Consider the following 27,218-nt stretch of genomic DNA (forward strand, 5'->3'; position numbering starts at 1 on the left):
ATTTAAATTATTGAATTTATTTAATTCATTTTTATGCTGTTGAATTATTATATTTTTATAATTTTCTGTAATAACGTAAACTCCGCACTTAAACAATACTGTTAGTTAATAATCGTGATTGTTTTTAGATACAAGAAAACCTTTTCAGGAAAAAGCGAGTTACAAAAGCCAATACGATAGAGAAGCGGAATAACAAATTGCACAACCGCCTCTCTGACTACTGATAATTTTATCACCTTGTAATAATAATAATAATAAAAATTATTGTTTTTATTATTATTATTATTATTATACAATTATTGTAAAACATTAGATTAGAAAGCTTAATTAAATTAAATATCAAAAATTAATCATATAACCGGCTTATCTCCAAAAAAAAATGGATTGTCACATATTTTTTTATGTATCTTAACCGAAATTTAAAACAAATCTTATAATAACTTTTCTCAGTAATGTTTCTCAGTAAAGAAGGAAAAACATTTATTCTTAGAGCCTACAAATATAACGTAAGTTTCACCAGTTTATCCAAAGACACATCTAGGTTTTGTAAAACGGAACATATCAATACAGAAATGTAAATAGGATGTGTATGTGTGTTTGTTTGTGTGTGTGTGTGTGTGTGTGTGTGTGTGTGTGTGTGTGTGTGTGTGTGTGTGTGTGTGTGTGTGTGTGTGTGTGTGTGTGTGTGTGTGTGTGTGTGTGTGTGTGTGTGTGTGTGTGTGTGTGTGTGTGTGTTGTATGGGTGCGCACGTGCATATAAAATATCTGTAAATTAGATATATGGTCATTGTGCCTCTGTTCAAGTAAACAAAGATCCTTTCCATCTTCAAATATTGAACTTTTTAACAGGAATTAATTTCCATCTAAGCTTCGAATCAATTATAGAACCCTGAAATACTAGCGATTAACGGTAATCACTTATCTACATCAAACCAAGAAGAGTTAAAATTTTTATAAACTATATTCTAAAAGATTTATTGTATTTTTAAACAGAAATATAATTGGCTTTTTACAGTCATTCTTAGTACATTAGTAGTTAAAAAAAATTCTTGCGCAGTTCTGCATAAGAAGACCACCTTTTATTATTTTGTATAATTTTTTGCGCAAGAAATATACAAAACATAAATTAAATGAGAAGACTAAAAGAAATTTTTTTTTTTTTTGTCTTCAGTCATTTGACTGGTTTGATGCAGGTCTCCAAGATTCCCTATCTGGTGCTAGTCGTTTCATTTCAGTATACCCCCTACATCCTACATCCCTAAGAATTTGTTTTACATATTCCAAACGTGGCCTTCCTAACAATTTTTTCCTTCTACCTGTCCTTCCAATATTAAAGCGACTATTCCAGGATGCCTTAGTATGTGGCCTATAAATCTGTCTCTTCTTTTAACTATATTTTTCCAAATGCTTCTTTCTTCATCTATTTGCCGCAATACCTCTTCATTTGTCTCTTTATCCACCCATCTGTTTTTTAACATTCAACTATAGCACCACATTTCAAAAGCTTCAAATCTTTTCTTCTCATATACTCTGATTGTCCAAGCTTCACTTCCATATAAAGCGACATATACTTTCAAAAAGTAATAAATGAGTAATAAGTAATAAATAATAAATAATAAAAGAAATATAGGTTTTTTTTTTATTATTTAATGTTAAAATATATTCTCTGTTTATAACAAAATTAAATTATTATAACTGTAATTTTATGAAATAATTAAAAATAACAAATAAACCATACACACTAGCATCAAGTTTATACTCATTCACCCCTGTAACTCACTGCATAAGTGCATATGGAAAATACACCACTACAAAATCAACATACCTCAAATCGAGGTTAACTAAGGTAGGAGGTAAATAAGGGTTGAGCTTATCTGAAAACGATTCAGTAAATCTTCATCAAATTTTTACATGCACAACTTTATATACACTACTACTACTACTACTACTACTACTACTACTACATCATATCTAAATTTAACTGAAGCTGATCTACTAGTTTTGGAGATTTTCGAGCCACAAATTTTATACGTAGGCCTATATATTTATATAAATTACATTTTAAGTGAATGGAATCTTTTTTTACTCCTCATACCTCAAAATGTAAAAAAATTCAATTTCATTTCCCAATCCCACCATGCAACTGAAAGTAATATTGTTGTTAATTTCCTACAAAAAGTCGGTAAAAAAAAATTGTAGGTGATGTAAGATGAGATATTGCCACAATTGATATAGCCATTTTTACAAATAAAATCAATTCCAGACTTACGGGTAAAGCGAGGAGCAGTAGTTTATCATTGAATTTCTTACTAAACCAAATATATAGTTATCACAGGAGTGGGTGTTCAGTTTACTTTATTATTCTCAAAGAGAATGTATGTCTTAGATTCTGTACTTACATATTTTCTTACTTGTTAATAAAACTGGAAAAGTAAACAATGCTTGTTATACATTGTACATAATCACTAGAAGGATTATTGCCATTATTTTCTTTCTAATTCGATAATGGTAAAAGTCATTATGTAATTTAAAAGTCTTTAAAAGTGATTTTTTTTTCTTATTCAAGAAATTTAATTTTTTCCAGGTCTTCATCATAAATTTTATGGAAACTGAAAATGGAGATTCTCAAAGGTCTTTGTGTCAAACTTGTAAAAATTGGCAATTTTAGTAATTTTTCAACAGGTGAAAATAATTTAATTTTCAATTTAATGTAAGCTAATTCTTTCATTTCATATAATTTATAAATATTTTTATATAAAAAAATTGTGCAATTTTTTCTGTTATCAGGTGCATACATAGTTTATAATATTCACTAGCACAAAGTTTGTTTATACAGGAATGATATAATGCATTAAAAGCAGATTGCAGGGGCAGGTGTATTTATACATTGGAGACCCGTACATTGCAATCTGGCATGGTTCCCCGGAAAACTTGAAATACTACACACATATAAACACAGTTAACCATATGTTAAACTCAGTATATAACCTTTAATTTATAGACTAATGTTTATTCTACCCTTACCACTCTCAAGGTAAATTGTAGCCCTTTCCTGTATTTATCCATGTGGAATAATAAATATTTAACCCTTTTTTTTAATCAGTTACTTATATTTAATCCATTTTTATTAAGAATTTTTGTAGGAAATTAATATGAACAATAGCAGATTTAATATAAAGATTGTAGATTTTAAATGAAAAGACAAACACTATTCATCATAACACTTTTGAAATTATCATGTCATAACACTTAGGATGGATTTTGTGTCTCTCTCTTCACTTATATTCCCTTTGAGTAGAGGGATGCAAAAGCATTAAAGTGTTGTGATTTTAATTTAAAAAATTATATATATATTTTTTTTTTTTATTGTTTCAGAGCTTATTTACAATTGGAACACATACATAAACCTTTAGTAAATCACATGATAAGGAGTTCTCAGTGAAATTCCTCAAAAATACATGCTAGTATACTAAAATCTTTTGTACCAAGCACAAATAATTAGCAATTATGAGTGACAATAACACCATTAGAACAATAGAAAGCAAAATAAGATATCATACAGTAGAAGTAAAAAAAATTATGATTCACCATAGTAAAGAAAAAGGTAAAGTATACGTAACAAATTTGAAATAAAGAGTCAAATAGATAATGAACAATAGTCATATCCAAGGTTACTGTAGACACATTAAGACATAATAGGGATATTTAGGTCTAGAGTGTGCAGTTGGTTCAACCTTCTAATATCATCCTCATTGTTTAGTAGGTTCACTGCCAAGTGATTTGTGTGGTAGTTAAGCCAAAGTTTGTACTTTTAACTGAAATGTTGTATCTCCTCTTGCATTGACAATAATCCTAATTTTCACGTTGTTCCTTGCAAATCAAGGTGCCTCTGTTATACACCTCACTAACATATTCTGGAACCGCTGTAAGATATCGACATTGTTTCTGCTTGTGGGGTCTCATAGTTTGATCCCATAGATCCAGGTAGGTTTTAAAATTGTTGAGTATATCAGCAGCTTATAAGACAAGGACAAATGAGGATGTCTAAATAATAATAATTGTCTAAATAATTAGTTTAATTTTATATGTCAGTGTAACTCTAGATCAATAAGAATTATTTCCTAAATATACTCGTATAGAGCAAAGATTGGCTAGAAATAATATACTTTGTAAAATATGAACTGTGCCCTTTTACTTTGTGTGTAAATCATGGAATGTTACTAGCTCACAAGTTTCAATGGATTCCATGAAGGTGGATATCGTCGTCAATCAGGTTAAAATGGACTGTTACTGATTTTTAAATTTACACCATCCCTCAGAAACTTTAAATATATGTGGGTATTTCTCTGCCTCATATAGGAAGAAAGATGATCTTGGACCAGAGTGGAAGAAATAAAAAGAGGATTCCTGCCGTCTATTATTCAGTCATCTTCTTTCTCTCCACCAACCAAGTTCAAGGTAAATTTTCCTATTAAAATCTCAAATCCTCCAAGACTCTCAGATGCTAAACCACATAAATAAACAAAGAAAATGAGTTACATATATAATATATACAAATAAAGGAGAAACTTGCACCTAGAAATTAGTTCTCACACACTGTATGAAAGATATGAAATCGTTTAAGAACTGGTGTTTCAAGATACAAGACAAATATTCAAAGGTGGGGGCCTGATGTCTACTAAATCCATTATGTTTTGCGACCACACAGTTGCTCTTGATTCAGGGCACTTTTTGATCGGCCCTCAACCGGAGGTATGTTTTACGAAGCAGTGAATTCTCCTATCAAATGACAAAGCTATAGGGGCTGCATTTTTCTGGGGTGATAAAGTTTGATGTGGACATTAAAAGTAAATCTTGATTTTCATAGACTTATTACAGACTTAATAGATTGAAAACTCAGTTAATTTATCTACTCAAGCTTGAAAAATTGAAGAGCTATTATAATTTATGTGGTCAGTTTACCTCTGAGTGGATAGAGCTAATGTGTATTTCCTTATGTTACATAATTTCAATGATTTCAAGAAAGTTTATTCTGGAAGTCTGAACTTATTTATTTTGGAAATTCTTTATTTTTATAAGAAAATAATTTTTTGAAGAGCATACATGTAAGCCGGTTGACAAAAAATCATTGATAAGTAATAAAGTGGTCTCACACTGGGCACAAAAGTTCCTGATCCCTCTAGAAATTGTAGGCAGGATGAGCACTACTTCACTGAGGGAGCCTTGAAGCTATTCTGTAGTTGGAACTTGTGTTGTACTACTTTCTCTTTGAAAGTAAGTTATCCTTCCTCATCTTTTATTTCTTTCCTTACCATTCATTTCCTTCTTTCTCATTCTTTCCTTTTTCCTCATTTCGAGTTTTCTGAATAAAGGTGAGACAATAGCATAATATTTTGAATATTTGAGCTGTTGGTGAAAGGAAAAATCAAAAGAAGTGTAAAGTAAAGAACAAAGTGCATGAATTTTTTATGTTATGAAAATGGCATAAAAATGAAAGTACTATGGAAATGGTACATTTTACATTTCATGGAAGAGGTCTTACACAAGATGTACTTCATACCATTTCTTATATTTAGTTATAGAAATCTGCGATCACAAAATTAAATTATTTAAAAGCTTAAATAAGATAGAGAGAAAGAAAGAATAAGGCACTTTTGGATATTTTAAGAGAATGAGATTTTACACGTACTTCTGCATTACAAAAGATGAATTCTTAGTTTAAAACCTATGTGTAACTGATTTAGGAAAACTTATCTTTGTAATGATGAGAATTGTATTATTTATTTATAATAACTTTTTTTTGGTCCTTTTAATTCTATCTCTCCATCCTCTTAGACCCTGTTAGTCGATTGAATGCTTTAAAACCTATCAGTAATGTACTTTCGATGATAGGACATACACATAGGCTGAAGATAATCCAAATTAATCTGGATTGAGTCGTTTTTTTTTATGATGATTTGTCTTTCCCTATCAAGACCCTATACGTGAACCCATTAAAGTATTTATCTTTTATTTTTCTCATATACACTGCAGCTTCATTTATTTTGGTTTGCTTTTCCCTTACAGTGACGTATTTCTAAAACAATTAAATTAGGTTTTCTTTATAAAGCCTTTCTTATGTTGTATGATGTAATTTAATAATTAAATTTACCTGATTTTTAATAACTGACCAAGTGAAGCAATTTTGTATTATTGTATTGGAATTACAACCAAACGTGTTTTTCAATTTTCATAAAATTTCACACTAATTTTCCCCGATTTTAGGCGAAATAACATATATGTAATGTATTTTTATAAAATATTGTGTTTGTGTTTGTTAGTAGTAGCTGTTACTTATGTAGGAATGATAGAGGCGTGGTATGGAGGAATTTTTTTGGAAGAGGTTTGAGGCAGGAGAATGTACTTTCGATGTTCTTGTTTAACTTAATGCTTGAGAAGATGGTAAACAAATGGATATAAACCCAGGAAAGTCAGTTTTAATAAACATATCCATTATCTTATGCAGATGAGGTAGTTTGTTATCTAAAAATTTAAGAAATTTAGTAGAGGGATTTTGCTCTACAGAAACAGCCGCAATAGATATGTGTAACTACTAGTCAACACAGAGAAGTCGTGATAGTGCAGAGAAGAGGAGTAATAAAAGAGTTACAAATAGAAAAACAATAACGAATTAAAAAAATGAACATTCATTTATTGTTTCGGTCTGTGGTTGGTTGTTTAGGGATTTATTTTTTTAGGAAGATTTAACTGCGAAGATTTTAGAAGAGGATGTTTTAAAGGATGAAAAATTTAACATCAGCAAATTAAAATACGTAATACTGTGATGGACTCATAGTCATTTATGGATCAGAAATATGTACAGTTACAGTGAAAATGAACATTACTTATCGAAGTAGTAAAGAAAAATTTTACGGAAAATATACTTATCAGTGAATGAGGGAAACGGATGGATGATAACTAATGTAGAACTGGAACAGCTGTTTGAAGAACCTGATTTGTTCAAGGTTGAAGCGAAAGAGAAGTAGATCGGTCGAAAATATTCAAAGTATGCCGAATATAGATCAGTTAGAAAAGAATTTAATGTATAACCTGATGAAAAACGAAAAAATGGAAGACCGAAAAAGAAGTGGTTGGATGATTTCTCCCTCACTTGTGGATAGGAGGGAAGAGGTGGAGGATGGTTACTGATAGTCGGAATATTTGTAGGAATTTATTGCGAGAGGTGAGGGTCATGAACTCTATCCTGTAAATAAGTATAGCTGCCGCAATAAATATTGGAGCTTGGAGCTAGAATGGTGCCTGTTATCCAAACTGAAAACATTCAGTTTAGTTTTCACGCGCAAAAGCAAATTTTTTTCTTGTAAATACAACCTATTATTCTATGCTATCGGTTGGTATTACGGATCACTTTTAAATATTTTCTAATTCTGCTATTTATAGTTTATAAATGATTAAGTATTTTGCCATAAAAATAAATTTATCTGGTACAGTAGCCGCGACGTAACAGCGAGCTTGGATGATCAGCTCGCACGTCACTGCTATGCTGTTGTTCTCTGAAACATTGACACACCATGATTAGTCGTCATCTTAATAGCATAAATATGATGCAACTGTTGTTTTCGAAGCAATGTATTTTTGTGTGTTTAGAGTATTAAAAAAGTGACATCATGTTTCAAATGCAAAACAATTATTTTCATTAAATTTTATTTTTGTTTCTCTTTTGCTTTTCCATGTATATAAAATTCAGTTCTGTGGTTCTGCCTCTCGGTACGGTTCTTTTGCCATGTGTCGTATATTTTGTTAAATAGTCAATTAATGTACTATAGAATATGTTGTGAAAGGTGTTTATCGTGGTTTACGTTTCAAACGTTTTTAAGTAGTTCATTCACGTGCGAATGATTATAGCTGAATTTGAGTCTGTTGTGAAAGGTAAAAAAAACTTCGAAGACAGGCGCACGAAAGTGTAAACGTGTATGATTTCATGAAGAAAGAATATTTAGCTCTAGGAAAATTAAAAAATGAAAAGCATTTAATTGTTGTATAGAAGTGTGAAGAGTGAACCTGTAGCTGCCTGTAGCATTTCCAGGACTCAGATCCAAAGCCTAAGAAAAGAAAAATAGAACTTCTTCAATCCGAGGAGCCAGAATTTTCGTTAATCACCCCAAAAAAGAAAAAGAAACGTACTAAACCATTTACCGGATTAGATGATTTTGACATTATCGTTATTACATTTTATATTACTGTTATTAAATTTTATAATGTACAGTACAGAATTAGCCGACTGCATTTCATTTCAAAATTGTTAAATTCATTTGTAAAAAATAGAACAGTTATTTGGTAAAGGGAGTACTAAGCGCGAGGAACATGTTTTTACGTTGGGTAGTAATCGTCGCCACTCAATTGTATATTTTTAAATGTTAATAAAAGTAGGCCTATTCTCAGCAAGTATCATATGTAATTAAGTCAGTAGACAAACGCTAAATGATAAATTAATTAACATTGTAATTATCTTGACATAAATAACATAGTTTATTTATTATACATAGTGATTTTATTTACTGTAAAAATAAACATGGACAAGCCAAGTATTGTAACTCAGGAAATGAGTCACCTTAAAAATTGACATAAATTATATATATATATATATATATATATATATATATATATATATATATATATTATAATTTTTTGTATATATATATATATATATATACACACAAGAGTATAGTATTAAATCAAATTAAATTTAAAAATGTAATAATGTTCAAAATATTAGCTAAACATTGAGGTGATTAAAATTTCAAAAGAATCGTGTCCTGCGATCCAGTAAAAAGTTCAGCTAATAGGATAGTAGAATGATTCTCGAATTGTGGCTGTCGCCGCCGTGGGACTGTTTCAAGATTGATTGCGCTGCCTACAATTATTGTCCAATATTTATATTTCTATAATCGGAAGCAATAACTTTGAAGAAGTTGGCCTCTTTTCTTCGTTTACATCATAGAGGAGCGAGTGCCGCCACCATTCCAAATTAGTTCCACTTTCCGTAATAACCGCCCGCTTGAAAACCGAGGCTTGAAAAGCCTTTAATCTAACTATATATCATATTTGTACGAAACTGGCGCTAATCGATGCTATAAATATGTGATATGTATTGGTTTATATTTTATATATTATAAAACGAGTTTTTTACGCAGTAATTCACACTAACAATAAACACGTCCCTGTAGTCTACTAAACTCATCCATTATTACTAGCGTCTATCTACTTAACCATCTTTGACACCTCGATAGCTCCATGACTAATAATGTGTTGTAATATTGAGGTCAGGTACTGTATACTGTTTTTCGTTTGTTTTTTACTTCCTTGTACGAAGTAAAGGAAAAATTTTGGTTTTCAAATTTCAACGGAAATATCCATTTTTACCACCCCTGAATCCATTTTGACTAGTTTCGGCGTGACCTCTGTACGTACGTATGTATCTTGCATAACACTTCTTTCTCCTGTTTAGCCTCCGGTAACTACCGTTTAGATAATTCTTCAGAGGATGAATGAGGATGATATGTATGATTGTAAATGAAGTGTTAGTCTTGTACATTCTCAGTTCGACCATTCCTGAGATGTGTGGTTAATTGAAACCCAACCACCAAAGAACACCGGTATCCACGATCTAGTATAACTCAAAAACGATTAGATGTAGGATGTTGAAATTTTGGATTTAGGACTGTTGTAACATCTAGTTGTGCACCTTCCCTTTTAACTGCAATCGATTGAACCAAAGGTGTCCGAAAAAGCCCAAAATCCCAAAAGATTTCGATTTTGGACTTTTTCTTAACTGCAGTAATAAGCTCCTCATTGAGAGCTTTTCAACGGTATATCATAAGTGGTACTTATTCTCATTGGTTCCAGAATTATACCCAAATGAAATTGTAATTAATGAAATATTTGGATTTTACAAGGGGAAGGCACATCGGTTCGAATCAGATTTCATCTCCTTTTTTTACCTTTTTTTAAATTTATAATTTATTTATTGATTGTAAAAATTTTTTACAATAACTAATAATTCAATAATAAAAAAAAGATATGAAAAAATATCAATGTTATTAGTGAAATAAAATTTTACGTACTTTTAAAAATGTGTGTGTAATTTAATAGGCATTACATATGTATTAGATATATTTAATAGATATATTAATATATTAATAGATATATTAAAACATATATATTTAATAGATTTGGTATTAATTGAAAATTATAATTTAGAATCGTATTATTTTTTAATTTTCTAGTTTAATCTCTGTTTAATTTTATTTAATTATTCTGTAATTTCTGTTTAATTTTACCTACATTAAAGTTAACTACTCAGAGACTGAAAAATAGACCCTCACAAGATCAACATAAACACTGAGTCATACATGCCCGATCTTAAAATTGGAAAAAAATCTTATCTTTTAGTTCATTAATCCTCTGATATTGTCGAGCAATACTCTCCCTAAGTCAGAGTTGATCATCATTTCATTTAGTTGTTTTTTGTTGGCAGTCATTTAATCGCTCTTTGGTTTAGCAAAAAATGTGTATATGTAACTGAATAGGCGTACAAGGATGTGGTGTCCACATCAGATTTTTTTTTTATTAACATACTGATCTCTTCAAAGTAAAAGAATTCTGTGTTTTATTGATATTTTTATAACTGGAAAAACATTTTAAAACACTCAAAATCTATCTTTAAAAAACTTTAATATTTGAAAGCAAATTTAGATTTTACTTTTAATTAAATTTTTTGTAAATAATATTTGAATAAAATGCTCAAATTTATTTTATTTAATTCAAAATTATAGCATATTAGGTAGAATAATCTATTCATAGAGAATCATGCTACTGAAGACAGGAAAGGATAGAGTAACGAGCAATATGGTTGAAGAGGAATTGAAATTGGGAAAGCCTTGTCGAGTCAATTGGAAGATCAAAGCTCAGTTGGTTTGGGCATATTAAAAGGATGGATGAGGAAAGATACAAAACAGGATGCTGCATGCAGAGGAAACAGGTAGAAGACCAAGGAGTAGACCAACAATAAAATTGATAAGTACGGTGATGAAGGAAGTGTGCAAGAGAGGGGATGTGGTAAGAGTAATGGAAGAGATGTTCATAGATTGAGGTAGGTGGAAAAATTTTGTAGTAAGCCCATCCTAAAGAAACTTCAATTAAAGGTAACTGAAGGTCAAGAAGAATCTATTTAAAAAGTACCCATTAAAAGATATGAAGGAATTTAGTTTTTTTTTTTTTGTAGGCCTAATTGATTATTATTCTCAGTAATGAAAACTTGTAAAAATAAACCATATTTTTTTAAAGAGATTTTTTTTTAAAGCTAGTTTTATATTTTAAAATATATTTTAACATTTTCTTGTTATCAAGCTTATTTCAGTAACCATTTAACATAGCCATTTTTTTAATTTTATTTTGCATATCACAACCTTGTAGACCAAACATGGATGATGTATTTATAATAGTGTAAGTAATATTTTCTGTCGAAAAGATTATTCTGGTTTTCAAAACCAATAAGTAATTTTGAAAAAAAAATAGATTTGTTACAATATATTTTAACAATACATATTAATAAGGTATGAAAATCCTAGATTTTCAACAGTTAAAATTTAGAAAACACTTCTATGTTGAAATGATTTTGCAGTTCAGGCTGTGACAAACCTAACTATTTAATATTTCTCACAGTTAGTTTCAAAAGTGACTGACAGTACACCAAGTAGTGTAATCATACCAAAAAATAGATTGTTTTGAAGAAGGGGCATTTGTTAAATTTTAGTTTATTTTTTAGGGTTTCACTGTTGAGTAATTATTTAAACGGTAATGTGGACCATTTTCGAAACTACCCGTGAAAAAGATTAAATGGCGGCCATTATGGTTAGGATTGTCATACTTAGTGGTTTTTTCTTAAATCAAAATTTTTCAATACACTTCACTTAATATAGGCTTAGCATGATATATAATCGTAAATTTTTCTCTGTGAAAAAGTAATGGGAATCATATCATTCCCCAGTAAACCTGGCATGGGACTTAATCTTATAGGTGGTTACATCATATTTTTAGCTACTTTTGTCTCATGTCAGGTCGCCTTCAGCCATTACAATTATAACAAATTTTATATTTCACATTTAAATTTTTTTTTTTTATTAATTAAAAAGTAAGTATAATATAATTTGACATCTGTGTTAATCTGTTTGTTTACACAATCATTTTTAAGGGTCCTATCCGATGGTAATAATTTTTTTCCCAGATTATTTCATCTACGTCTAGTTTGATTTCAAAGATAAACCAAAAACTATTTCATAAAATTAATTTAAAATAAAATGTAAAATTTACACATTATAAACTATTTTTATTATATTAATGTTAATGGAGCCCATTATGTATGTTATGTTTGTAAATTGAGGTTGTTGGATATTGTGTTCAAGTAATAACTATCAAGAGTTCAGCAGTTAGCAGCCATTAATCAGTATACAAACACTAAACTCAAGCACACATGCATACATACACTTACACGCTCATGCCCCACCCAAAGTCTAGGATAGTGCCTAATGCTGACCACTTACCCTAGCAAACATTGCTAATTCTAGTACAATCTCTCCTGTTGTGTACAATGAAAGCCTCAAACAATTTTTATTACAATAGAGTATGGAAACAGTACTGTTTTATTCTATACTGCTCCTTAAACGTACAGTATAAAATTTAGGTTTTGATTTTGAATCAAGACTATTACCTAGCATTCATTGTTAATGAAAACACTGTAAATCGATTTCCTTTAATTAAAAGTAAAATATGATAAATTCTAAAACTCACCTCTACAATAGTTAAATTATTATGCAATTTTATAATTGTTTAATTATTTCATTTGTTAGGCAGTAATTATCTGTAGTTAACGCAAGAATAACCAAATTAAATAATTTAAAACAATTAGAACACGCTGTAATTGCCATTATATTGTTATCTACCCTTAGGCAAATCCCTTGCACCACATTCATCTTTCTCAAAATATATACTTCCAGCCAAAATGTTTAATTCTCATTTTTTTTATACTTTGTAATTTTTACTCTTCTGACATCTTGATTTATTTAGCACCTTCTGCAAATCCTCTTGTATGATTTTAATCTATCCTTCTCTAATGATATTTCTCAGCCATTTAATTCCTAATTTAAATTATTCTTCTAAACTTCTATTCTTGTTCACTTTATTTGTTACTTCTTACATTTTCATTCTTTATCATCTTCCTGCTCACTTACTTCAAAAATACACCAGCCTTTCTTTTCCTGTTTTATTAGTCTCATTTCACATCCATAAGTACACTACAAACATAATACAGTTGAATGCTGACTATCCAAACAAAGATTTGCTGAATATCCAACTATCTGGACTGCTTACAACCACATAGGTGATTTAAAAAAATAATGTATTTAAAAAATTTTTTAATATTCAAATAAAGCTTTGCATCAAAAGGAAATGTATTTTTATCAATTGCTGTTTCTACTGGGTTCTTAAATTAGTTTTTTGCAACTCATATAGCATAAAACGGTGCATAAATTTGGGTCTGTGTTAAACTAATCATAACATTAACTTAAATTGATGGAAACAATTTTTCTAACGTGAACTATAATGTTATTTGTGACTGAATATGAACAAGTTGCCAACAGCCTCTTTGAGGGTGGATGAGCAGATAGAGGTTAGAGCATTATCACCCTTGTGGCAGAAAATGGCTGCAAAAGATGGAAGAGCCAAAATTGGTCAATGGCAATCAGGATGCAGAAAGGCAACTAAAAGCCACTGCATTAAAGATCCTGAAGGATATCATTTTGAATTCACATGGCATGGCTCTGTTCAATGTAAAATTATATATTCGGAGTCAGCTGTACAATTTCAACTGTGGAGCAATTAATTATCACTTCCTTATTAATAATAGTGATTAAACTAGTAAGTGATGATTGCTGCCATCGCCTCAGCTGCTGTTTTGTGTTGAAGTTGGAATAAGAAATTTAGGTTTCATCTCCAGCAACAGTGCGATCAAACAGTTAATCATCTTTATTTTCGTAACACTACAAAAATTCATGCGCTGCAGCAAGACCAATTTTTCAGTCAAAACGTCATAAATCAAAAATCGTGAAACATCAAAGTCAATTGTGATACGGTGAAGTGTTGGTTTTCTCGAATTTTTTCCTCAACTTTTTCAGTCAAATTATCCATTCAGTGGTATTGGATACGCGTTTACAGTGTATATATAGGTGGCATATTCAAAATGGACCTTACTTTAAAATCATACGTGATATTAATTGTGATATCCAATAAACATTACAGTGCTATATCCAGTACATATGATTAACCTTTTTTAACTATCCAGCTATCCAAATTTGTGAATATCTGGATTCAGCCTTGCACAGATCATTCCGGATAATCAGCATTCCACTTTACTTCATAATAAAAGTGATTATGAGAGGTATCTTCAACTCTTCCTTTCACTTTTTCAATCTTCTATTAACCTGGTACCTAAGTACCTGTACTACTGCACTTGTTCAATTATTCCTTTACTTCTGTAAACACTGAATTCGACGAATTTATGTTGAATTTCATAATTTTATATTTATGCGCGCGCGCACACACACGCGCGCGCGCACAAACACACACACGAAAAGGAAAATTTTGCTAAGTTCTAAAAAATTTCAAGTTTTGGGAAACGAAAAGGGAAAAATGTTTCTACCATTTTATTTGTTTCTAAGTAGTTTGTTCGAAAAAAAACATGAATGACATCTTTGTCAGAAAAATTATTTTTGAATAAAATAATTTCAGTGCCGTTAACATGAATTGATTTTGATGGTTCAAACTAACTGCAAAGATTTAACGCAAATAACACTTTTTTATTTTGTGGTTTTTTATCATTATTCATAATGAAATTAATTTAGATTTTCATAATTTTTTTTATATGTAATTATAAACAATGTTTATTGATTAATAAATTATATCCTTTTATCGGGAAGGTTCCGGGTTTGAACTTCAGTTTCGAATAATAATTGCCTACTGTTAGCAATTGTTCGTTGCTCATAGGTTAGCGTCACGAACATATTCCGGCCTCAAAATCCAAATTTCATCCAACTAAAATTAAAATCGGAAAAAATGGGTTGGAAAAATAAAAAGTTTATAGATAATTGTACAAATTTTGAGAAGATTCTCAGTTCTATTCATCTTGATCTTAACATTTTCAACAGAACTACTACAAGACAGAGCTCTTATTTTAAATCTAATTTCAAAATGTTCTACACATTTTGAATATAAATTTTAATTTGAAGAAGAAATTGAATTTTCATAGAATTAAAATCTTGAAAATATCACAAAAAATATCTTTGTTTTTTTTCCTTTTTTTAAAAGAATTGTTCACCGCAGTGAAAATCCAAACATATCAATATATTCTAATACACATATTTTAGAAGAAAATATATTCCAAATATTTTTGAATCAAAACTTCCGCTTGTTTTTTTGGATCAACAACACATCAAACTGAAATTCCTTTCCCACTTTATTATAAAATCCATATTTAAAATTGTATGCAAATATAAACTTTCTCGAAATTCTCTTTCCGTGTATATATTACAAAAATCCAGAAATAAATATGAGATATAAAGATAAAAGTAGCTTACGCCCGTTGAACAAGATGAAGTACAAGGTTTTTATTCTAAACTCTTTCATAGAAGTATCGTAGTATTTGTATCAATCTACCCATATTTATGTATCGTCAAAATATACTCTTTGATCACTCAACCATAATTAGTGACCTCTAGCGAAAATCACAGCAAAGTATAATTTTTACAATTTTTTTTCTTCTTTTGTTTATTCATTCTTTTGATACATTATTTTATTTTATATTTTCTTTTGATATTTACCTTAATATAGCCTTTATATATATATTTATATGTTTTAGAGTCCCTTATTAGATTGTTATCAAACTACCTAATTTTTAACATTCTCTTGTGTCAAAGCATATCAAAACCCTTTATTCCTTTTATTAATGGATTTCCTATTGTCCACCTTTCACTGATATAAATTGCTGCACTCTTTACGAATCATCGCTTAAGAATAACAATAATTTCCCAGTTAATAAATGTAGAAAGTTAAATTTTTGGTTGTAGGAAAGGGAAATAAATAAATTTATTTTTTGTTAGTAATAAATATTACTCGTGTAGCACTTCGTTAATTTGGCTAGTTTTATGATAATATTGCACCTATGCAAGAAATATTTTTTTTTTATTTTAAAAACTATGCTTTTCTTCAAAAAAAAAATATAAACAAGAGATAAATGTTAAAAATTAAAAAACACGACTCCTAAAAAAAAATCTTGCCCTTTAATAAAAGATAATTACTAATGTAGGATAATTAAAGAGCGTACGGGTGACAATTTTGTATACAGTATTTCTGTATAGAATAGTTTTTTTTCAAATCTTTAAATTTATTTAAACATATATATATATATATATATATATAGTTTATGACAATCCCGGTAACGTAAGGATTCCAACGTGGGATCATACATCTAAATCGGTTCAGCCGTTTAACTGCTGCAGTGAAAAAAGCATATATACCCCCTAAATATAGTACACTCCTTTTGGGCAGTCGTGTTAAAGAACAATTCGTAGTAAAAAGTAAAAAAAAATTTTGTTTTCAAGAAACTACTTTTAAAAAATTTTCTATTTCTGCATGACTAAACAGAAAAGCGTAGTGCGCGCTCTAATTATAACGTCGTTGAATATGAAAGCACGCCCCATACTTTTCTTTTTGATATGCTGGAATAGAAATTTATATTAAAATCCCTTCAATAGTGTCCTGATCTACTCATACTGAATCGACAGTCAAAATCAATCGGATCGATTGCAACATCCTGTCGATTCAGCTCCCTTGTTCAAGATGTTCCCCGTGTACGAATATCTACGACAACTTACAAATAAAATATAGGAATATATGAAATTAACAATAGAATATTGTATTGTCACCCGACTTCCGTCGTTCTGTAAACGTTTACCGTTGTATGATGTCGGGAAATGAGTTAAATTAAGGTTACAAAATTTGAGGACACAATTGTACCACTGTATGTTAAAGAAAAGCATGTAAAACTGCAGTGTATCGCTTTAGTTTAAAAATATAAGCAAAATAAAAAAAAAAATATTATATAAAGATCTAAACCAAAATAATAAAAACGACCTTAAAAATCTCTGTTCCTGAGAGGAGGTACTTATAATAACGCTACCAAGAATCGCTTGATGTTCTGGCAACCAACTCGGGGAACCAGCTTCACGCAACGAGTCGGACAGAAAGCCGTTGTCATTGTTCATTGTTGAATGTGCCTTGGTAAACGTGAAAATCGTTTCGTCGTACTGCAGAACCATTCAGTTGTGTATCAATTTCATTATCAGTTTGATTAAAACTCAGTCAAAACATTTATGTGTGTGTTAGTGGCTTAAGGCACGAAATCAAACCGTGAAATTCTTGTATGTATCTTAATAGTCCTAAACCAAATGGATTTTCAAATATTTGGTTAGGCAATATATACGATAAAGACTGAAAATCTCTTAAAACGTATAATTTTCACAGATAAGGCAAATTGTTTTATGTAAATATCTAACACTCGTAATAAAATATAATTATCGAATGTAGAAGCAAATCAAGTAAATCAAAAAATGAATTTGACCGTAATTCTATGAAGCTATAATTTCGAAATAGACTCCACTACAGAAACGTTGTGGGATTGATTTTCTTTGTAACCACCTAGATATGCTTCGTTACTTTTTCCAAAAACTGAGAAAGAATACCATCGGGTTTGAACTAACAAACCCACCGGGCTTGTCTAGTGCTGAAGACGTCTTCCCAAATCAGCTGATTTGGAAGTCGAGAGTTCCAGCGTCCAAGTCCAAGTAAAGTCAGTTATTTTTACACGGATTTGAATACTAGATCATGGATACCGGTGTTCTTTGGTTGTTGGGTTTCAATTAACCTCACATCTCAGGAATGGTTGAACTGAGTCTGTACAAGACTACAACTTCATTTACACTCATACACATCATCCTCATTCATCCTCTGAAGTATTACCTGAACGGTAGTTACCGGAGGCTAAAACAGGAAAAAGAAGAAGGTTTGAACTAACAAGATGGAGCACATCTATATCTTGGATATTAGAAATGTAGTCAACAATTGTTTTATATTTAGTGGATTGATAGAGGAGAATCTATTTTCTGGCCAACATGAAGTCCAGACCTCACTCCACTGGATTTTTTTTATACTCTATATGTGTGGTTTTAATTTGTGTCTCAGGCCAGTGACTCACAGATATTTACACCGAAGCGTTTATCAAATTGATAATCGAGTTGATACATCATTCAGTGATTCTGCAATATGACGAAATTGTTGAGCACATATACAGCGTTGAGCGTTACCTAGTGATTATTTAATCGATTCGGTGCATGGAAAAGGTGGGTGCCCGAATTGGTTGCCAAAACTTCAATTGTTTAGTAGTTGCATAATTGTAGATTTTTCTCGTCAGTACAGTGGTTCTTTTAGCCTCTTGGTATTATTTCATTAATTAAATTTTTATTCATTGGAAGAATGGAGAAAATTAAATTGGAACAATAATTTAGTGAAGCTGGAAAACGTCCTGTTTTATAATCTCGTGTAATCTGTGAAAAGTAACTTTTGAAATCCGAGTAATTTTTTTAAATTCTTCATTTTCTTTCTCTATATCATAGAATAAATTACAAAAATGGCCTTTCTTTGGTGTTGTAGACCAAAAACCATTGTAAAAGACCCAATAATGACTGATTGTAATGTTATAAATATAAAATATTACCTGGATAAATAGGATATTCTTTCTATTCGTTACAAAAAAAAAAATATAATTCGTAGCAAATATAGTGTAATTAGATTAGTATTACATCAAAACCTTTTAATTTTTAAAGGTTCAACATTAAATTCTGTAATAGGATTTTTTAAATTTTAAGAAAACGCAATTTTTAAGATTTACTATTTATAAAAGACAATAAACAAAACAGATAACGTAAAACATAACAGCAGATTACCAGAATAAAAAAGGGAAAAAATATTGAAATATAGATGATCGTTCAGTAATTAAAGAGACAAATGACAAGAGTACAAAAACCATTCAATAGAATAAATTGAACTATCCGACATTCAAGATGACACCCGTGACATAAAAAATATCAACTGTTTGAAAAGCATTTCCATTATTATATCCTCTTTTGTTTATTTCAAAACGTTGGTTTTGTTTGTAACGTGTACAATGGAAGAACAGCGTGCTGTAATAAGATTTTTTTATTCTCAGAAGATATAAAACCGGCCGAAATTCACTCGCAGATATTAAAACAGTAGATAAAATGTGCATGTTTTTATAAGTGGATTGGACAGTTTAAATTAGAGCAGAACATCTCACCGATTTTCATCGTAGCGGAAAGCGGTTAGAAGTTTCGACTGACGTTTTGCAAAAACGCATTAATAGTCTTATCCAGGAGGACAGATACATTAAAAATTTTGTAATGTGCTGAAGGTTGCAATACAAATATCAGCGTTGTCCATTCCATTATCCAGGATAAGTTGAATTACCGCTAAATGTGTTTGAGATGGGTTCCTAGACTGCCCTCGATCCAAAACCACAAAAACACCCGAATTCACATATGTACGGAAATTACACGATGGCTTTTAGCAGAATTTAATGCTTTTTTAGATCATATAATAACTCGTGATGAAACTTAGATTCATCATTTTGAACCGAAACCCAAATGTCAGAGTACAGAATGGAAATATCCAAGCTCACGATAGAAGTTAAAACCTACGCGTCAACCGGTAAATTGATGTTAACATTGTTTGGGACTATAAAGATCCAATTTATTGCAGTTGTTTGGAAGAAAAACGTACTGCCAACAACGAGTACTACTGCGACATACTAAAAGATGAAGTGAAAGCCGTAATAAGAAGGATAAGTCCTGGTTCTCTCTCTAACAAGAAAAATCCTTTTGCACGATAACTCCCGCCTCTATACTGCTCAAATGACACAGGAAGTTATTCAAAAGTCAGGTAGGGAGACGTTGTCATATTCATCTTAAAGTCCCAATCTCACCCTCATATTTTTGTTTCGTCTTTTAAAGAATATTTGCATAGCACCAAGTTTGGCAACTGGTTAAGAATGCGGTAAAAAATGATTCGGTCGCCGAAGCAAATAATTATTTATTACTGGAATAAGAAAGCTCATAGAAAGATGGGACAGATGTCTAAATGTCACCGAGAATTATGTTGAAGAGTAGCATTAGTTTCATTGCCAGTGAATAAATAATAATATTTCTACAGTTATTTATCTTTTTAATTATTAAATACTCTCATAAATCGTTCAAACGTTACAGTTAAAATTCAAACATTCTAATTCTTAAAAGAAGAGATTTAGTTGCAGAAAATTTTTAGTTCTTAATTTAAATGTAATAACTTGTAGAATATATTTATATAATTTTATGTCCCATTAATTAGTGATAATTTTGTTGCCTTGTGGTTAAATGATTAAATGTCGATCGAGTATTACCGCAATATCGAGTCAAATAAGAATATACTTTATTTGTAATACATAAATAGATAGGAGAGTTAATCATTCGGTTTATTTGGTTCAATAACATTAAATTTAAAAGGACTCTTCCCTGAGCTTTAAAATATCACTAGCATGAGAAGTTCGATCCCAAAACAAAGATAATTTAATTGATATTTGTAATCTATTTTTGATAGAAAATTAGCGTGTTGTTAGGATTTTTTATCAGATAATCCAATGTCGAGTGATCTCATACTGGGGTTTTATCCGCAGAAAGTTTTCCATTGATATTTGTGGCCATAGTAATAATATAAATGTCTTTAGAATGTAAGCCATCCGAGTAGATTTTTTAATATTAAAATAAAAACAATAAATTATAAACATAAGTATTAAGTAGGAATCTTTAAATTTAATTAATTATAGTTTCAGAGAATATTGATGTTAAAAATGTATAAATTTCATAAATATTATTTAACTCTTGTTAAACTGCAATTTATTTTTAGTTGAATCATAAATCTATAATAAGATAAAAACCGTAGTTATGCGCGGATCATGAAATTTATATTTTATGTTTGGTTGTTAAAGAAGAGTAACAGAATAAAATGTGAATTTAAATACTGAATTGTATACATTGTTTCTGAATGAATTTAAAGAAATTGTTATAACAATCTTCTCCACGAATGAAAATTAAATCCCCGTGAAAATATTTTTTTCCAAATTATTGATCAGTTAATATTAAAAAGTATTATTTTATTCTTCAGTAATAAGTTTTAATATTTATTTGAAATTATTTTGACAAATAGTTTTCATAAATTGCAAAGAGTAAGACTTTATAATGTTATATTTTGCAAAAGTTATGAAATAATTCAGTAAAACTGTTTATGTAAGGAAGTAATGAAGAAATACAGTGCACAAAGCGGCGAAGTTGCGGAACATTGGTTGCAGATCGCCTAGTCAGCAAAGGTCACAACAAAACTATCGGTTGCCTTCTTCTTAACTCGCCCGCCTTCCTTAGACTATATACCACTCGCTCTCGAGTTAAATGAAGCAAAGTTTTCTGATGCTCAGATATTTGTTGCACTCCAATAAACCCACTCTCTGGTAACTGACCATAAAAAATTTGAAAAATTTTCTCGTACGTGAGTTTCATAATAAAAATAAATTCCGTATGATCGTTTATAGAGAGAACCTAAATATATTTCAAAAAAAAGTAATAATCATTATTTTTATGTTACTGTAATAAAGCACTCTTATAAAAATGTTATTGATATATTTTATATCATAAATTTGTTACGTTAGATAGATAAATAAAAAAGAAAAAAGAGGCTGTAATAAAAATATATTGATCCATATAAATTTAGTTATAATTTAAGTAATAGATTTAAAAGTTATGTTGAGAGTGATATTGGCCATTATATAAAAAATAAAGATTTATTATTGTTATTTTTAATTAGCCAAGCGAAGTTAAAAGGTATGTTTTGTTAAAGGCGTATCAAAAATGTCATACCTGACGGGAGCTCTGGACCATCCGGATGAACTGGTGAAGCGCTACCAGTACATCGAAAAGGTTTTAAATAATTGTAATAAAAACATTATTTATTTATAGACATACAAGGTATTAAACTGTATACCAGTTAACTTTTAAGTGGATAACAATAAATAATTAGGTAACAGAATGGAATCAATTCTGTTAGACGTATCGGCATATATGTTGGCGCAGGGACTGAAAGCCTACGTACTAGCATTTTGCATGCATTGACCTCTCTTATTAACAAACAAAAAACATTGTCATTTTCTATATGTCTTTTGTGGTATGGTAACATATAAAAAACAGGTTTCATGAACTTGCTGTAGCGTATGTAATTGTTGAGTTTTGTTCTAAATTATATGATAGTGATCTAGGCCTACTTCCTGTTGTATAACAGCAACTAATAATAGTAGAATCATTCACGAATCATACATAACTAATGTGCTATTTATGAATTGTTGTAACAAACACGCAATTCTAAGAATTTCATTTACTTATTTTTAATCTACTCTATTCATTGCGCTGTGAAGAATTATATGTCACATCGCTTGTACTTAAGCGGTGTATATTTTAATTAATGAAGTGAATAGCTATCAATGATTTATTTTTACTATTTTTGTATTGTTTTCATTTAAGGCTTTGTCATAAATTCAGTCATGTAAATTTTTAATATTTCAATACAGTTATTTTCTTTTAAAATACTCAAGTTAGGATGAAAAGGTTCAGTAATTCATAGCCAGGCGAGGGAATTGTATTCATTGTTTATAATCTCTTTTTACAAAACCATGCTGGGCCGGAATAGTGAGGAAAACTGAAGTACTGAATATGGTTGTTCAAGCGACAGAAGTATCAAAACAAACAGTCCAAAGAATTATAGCAAAAAGGAAATTCAAATGAATTCGAGAAGCCATTCGCGTTCGTTTCACCGAGAAAACTTGTAAATCTTCCCAGTACTGTGTGCAATTTAGATTCCTTTGACACGGATGCTTTGAGGCGTTTAATAGATAAATTTTATGTAACCGAAAAATTCGTTCCTACTGTGAAGAGAATTATGCAAAAAGTGAAATTAATTTCAAAGGGAGTGAAAGATCTTTAAGGAGAATATTACGTAAAATGGGATTCAGACGGAAAACAAAACAGGAGACAACCGGAAAATACTGATAGAACGACACAACATTAAATGCAAAAAAAATGAAATTCCTACGATAAATTTCCTTATTTCGCGAAGTAGGATGACCGATTGTATACACAGATGAAACCTACATTCACAGCAGTCGTGCGACACAAAAATCGTGGATAGACACAACAAAATGAGGGACTGAAAACACCAGTATCCAAGGGCTCACTATTAATAATTGTTCATGCAGGCTGTAATAAAGGATTCATTAACAATGCTTTACTTATGTATGCATCAAACAAGAAAGGCGATTATCACAAATCGATAGATTTCGGAAAGTACACAAAATGGTTACGGGAGAAGTGTATTCCCAAATTGCCACCTCGGTCGGTCATTGTACTAGAAACGCATCGTATCACAACGTTCTGCTACAAAAGCAGCCAAATTCTAACTCTTTAAAAAGCTATATGATGAAATGGTTAGCCGAACAACAAATTAACTGTTCTCTTGCTATAACGATGACTGAATTATATGATACAAATTACACAAAGAGAATCAAAAGAAATTTCTAATAGATAACACTTTCGAAAATTACGGTCACAGTTCTACGATTGCCACCTTATCACCCTGACTTAAATGCTATTGAAATGATTTTGATTCAAGTGAAAGGGCAAGTAGCTAAAAGAAATACAACTTTTAACATGTCAGACGTTCTTAAGTTAGCTGAAGAGGAATTTCATAAGTGTCTGAAGTTGAATGGACACTAATGTCTGCGAGCATGTTGTCAACATTAAAAAAAAATTTCATTGAAGATGAACACTTATATGATGTGCACATCGACAATTCTGTGATAAATCTGAATTCAGAATCGGAATTAATTATTCACTTTTAATGTTTACAAAAGGAAATTAGCTTACACTTTTATAAATGATTAATGTCACTTTGACCTCTATTCACAAAGAACTCACCGAATAGCTTCCCGTTCTTAACCACCGTCCAAAATATAATACTCGTGACGCGCCCTTCACTCGTTGTTGCTTACACTCGCAACGAATGCTCTCGCACATTGTAACTGCATTCATCGCAAAACCGTATTCATGTTTATCGAACACTGTACTGAACTGTCACCTCGGAACGGAACTCAAAAGTATTGCAACGATTGATAAGGTATCCCCCTATCAATCGTAGTGCCTAGACATCAGTCCCTTGCTGCTGGGTCTCTAATTATCGGGCCGATATTTAATTTTTTTAATGGTGGTTGTATGTTAATTTTATTTTAAAATGGACGGAGTAGCGGATTGCGTTCTGGTCCTTTGTAGATTGGAGTTATTTTTATTTGGGATATTCCCTGGGAGATTAGCAAGATATTTGCATGGTTCCCCTGACTCAATTCCCCTTCAGTCTGTTCATTTAAGGCCTTTCGGATTAGCAGGAAAGCAGCTGAGTGGGGCCTAGTTTTTTTGGATAATACAATGCATTCCGTTCGCGGAGCAAGTCGCATGTGCCAATAATTGTAAGATGAAGGAAGGAGTGTGGTGAATCTAGGTTTTATAGATACCTTTTCTTCCAATTCATCTTCTTCTTACATCAGTTGAGTCGAGGCTAGGCTGAGTTCACTGTCGTGGTATGTCTTTCTTGCTTGTTTCTTCTCTTTGTCTGACTCTCTGTGTTGGTTGTAAATATTTACAACCATAACCTTAGATAAACCTGTGGATCCTGAGAAGGGCATCTCAGTAGAGAGTGCAAGCCTCTTCATTTTCTCTGTTGGATGGCTGCTGGATTTCTTCTCCATTTTTCATTGTGGTCTTAGTTATCTTCTCCTTTTGTAGGATAAAGGAAACTGGGGAGGACTTCAATTAATATGAAGTAAGTTTGTTCATGTACATGAGAGTGGTTGCTGAACTTACCCAGAAAAATACCAGTAAAGTTTCTTCTAGACACAGTGTATCTAGGAAGGGGTTGGGAAGATCACAACTGTCACTCCACTGGTTCCCTCACCAGAATTTATATCTCCGAGCCTAGAGCCTGACCTGCAGTACCAATACCCAACCTGCCCCTTTGTTTGTTCAAGCATAATGAATTTTATTGTCTGTTCTTTCAACGCTTTTCTATAGATTCTTACTAGAAATAGTTCTGTCTTTTCTTTTAGATTTTTCTTTCTTCATTTTCTCTCTTGTTCTTCTTCCAGAAGCTCCTCTACCCACTCCAATATCAATTGTAGATTTTTATTTATAAAAGGTTAAGAAAAAATATAAAACAGTTATTGTATTGATACGTATGTGTGTGTATATATATATATATATATATATATATATATATATATATAATATATAAATATACACATATACATGTATATTGAGTACATGTACATGCATGTCTGCAAGGTGCTTCACAAGAAAACAGAAAGAATTTCAGTACATGCTCTACAAGTGAAAATAAAGATAAAAGTATATATTAAACATGATTCCTTAAATGCCTTGTTTTCAAATTAAAGGGAATAGTCGCTTTGATACTGGAGGGACAAGTAGATGGGAAAAATTATCCAGGCAGGTAACGTTTGGAATGTGTAAAACAAATTGTTAGGGATGTAGGATATAGGGGGTATACCAAAATGAAATGACTGGTGCTAAATAGGAAACCTTGGAGAGCTGCATCAAACCAGTCAAATGACTTTGACTTTTTTTTTTCTTTTTTTTTGTCTTCAATCATTTGACTGGTTTGATGCAGCTCTCCAAGATTCCCTATTTAGTGCTAGTCGTTTCATTTCAGTATACCCTCTACATCCTACATCCCTAAGAATTTGTTTTACATATTCCAAACGTGGCCTGCCTATACAATTTTTTCCTTCTACTGTCCTTCCAATATTAAAGCGACTATTCCAGGATGCCTTAGTATGTGGCCTATAAGTCTGTCTCTTCTTTTAACTATATTTTTCCAAATGCTTCTTTCTTCATCTATTTGCCGCAATACCTCTTCATTTGTCACTTTATCCACCACATTCTCCTATAGCACCACATTTCAAAACCTTCTAATCTTTTCTTCTCAGATACTCCGATTGTCCAAGTTTCACTTCCATTTTTTTTTTGACTAAAGACAAAAAAAATTAATTTTTTAATTTTTTTTCTAATTCTTAATTATAATTTTTATTATGTAACTTTTTATTTTTTAATGCAGGAAATGCAGAAATTTAATTAATGCGATGACTTCCAATTAAGGTAAAGTAATATAAAAGTATGTTGAAGATGTGAGTATTGCACAGATGAACATTGAATAAATATGAAGAAACGTAAAAATATAGGTTAAGTGGAAGAGTACCTAAGTAATATTATTTAAATTTTAAAACTCTCGTATTTTCATAATGTTCAGTTCAGTTTGCATTTAATAATTTATGAATAAACTTAAAACCATATTGCAATACCTTTTTGTCTAATGACATATTATAATATTTTTGTAACCCTTTGAGTATATGAATTATTCATTCATTTAAGTAATTATTTTCTAAAATATTTATTCAGTAAAAATTTGAATAAATGGACAGTATATACATTTTATACAGATGTGTTATATTATATGCCATCATTAATAATAATTTATTATATATATGAATACACGAGGGAAGTACAAACAGAAATTTTCATGTTCTTTTCTTATGAGTTCAATATCAACATGACTCATTGAAAGGCTTTTGCATGTCTAAACTTATATACTTGTAATCAATAGTGTTGACTAAAGAAAAATGTAGTGAAAAGTAGCTCTTTCTTTTCTCCTATCACTTATAATCAACATTATTGAGTAGATGATACACAATTTTTTTTTTCATTGAATTATTAATTCTTTTGCTAAATAAAAGGATCATTCCATCTCAAATTTATAAAACACATAAAAAATAATTATGGACGAGTGTATTCTCTTAGTCCAGAGTGTATGAATGGTGCAAGTCATGTACAAAGGAT

General features: G+C 30.6%; 1 long non-coding RNA gene across 2 annotated transcripts in view; it reads left to right on the top strand.

Annotated features, from left to right (window-relative positions):
- Positions 1–26,672, top strand: part of LOC142322981 (uncharacterized) — a 319,417-nt gene extending 292,745 nt beyond the window's left edge. For both annotated transcript variants that reach the window (XR_012755986.1, XR_012755987.1), the window contains 3 exons: positions 2,585–2,682; positions 3,376–3,604; positions 26,440–26,672. This is a non-coding gene — a long non-coding RNA (uncharacterized LOC142322981). The remainder of the gene's footprint in view (positions 1–2,584; positions 2,683–3,375; positions 3,605–26,439) is intronic.
- The last annotated feature ends 546 nt before the right edge of the window (positions 26,673–27,218 follow it).

Source organism: Lycorma delicatula, chromosome 4, assembly GCF_047948215.1.
Source record: "Lycorma delicatula isolate Av1 chromosome 4, ASM4794821v1, whole genome shotgun sequence".
Classification (NCBI taxonomy): domain Eukaryota; kingdom Metazoa; phylum Arthropoda; class Insecta; order Hemiptera; family Fulgoridae; genus Lycorma; species Lycorma delicatula.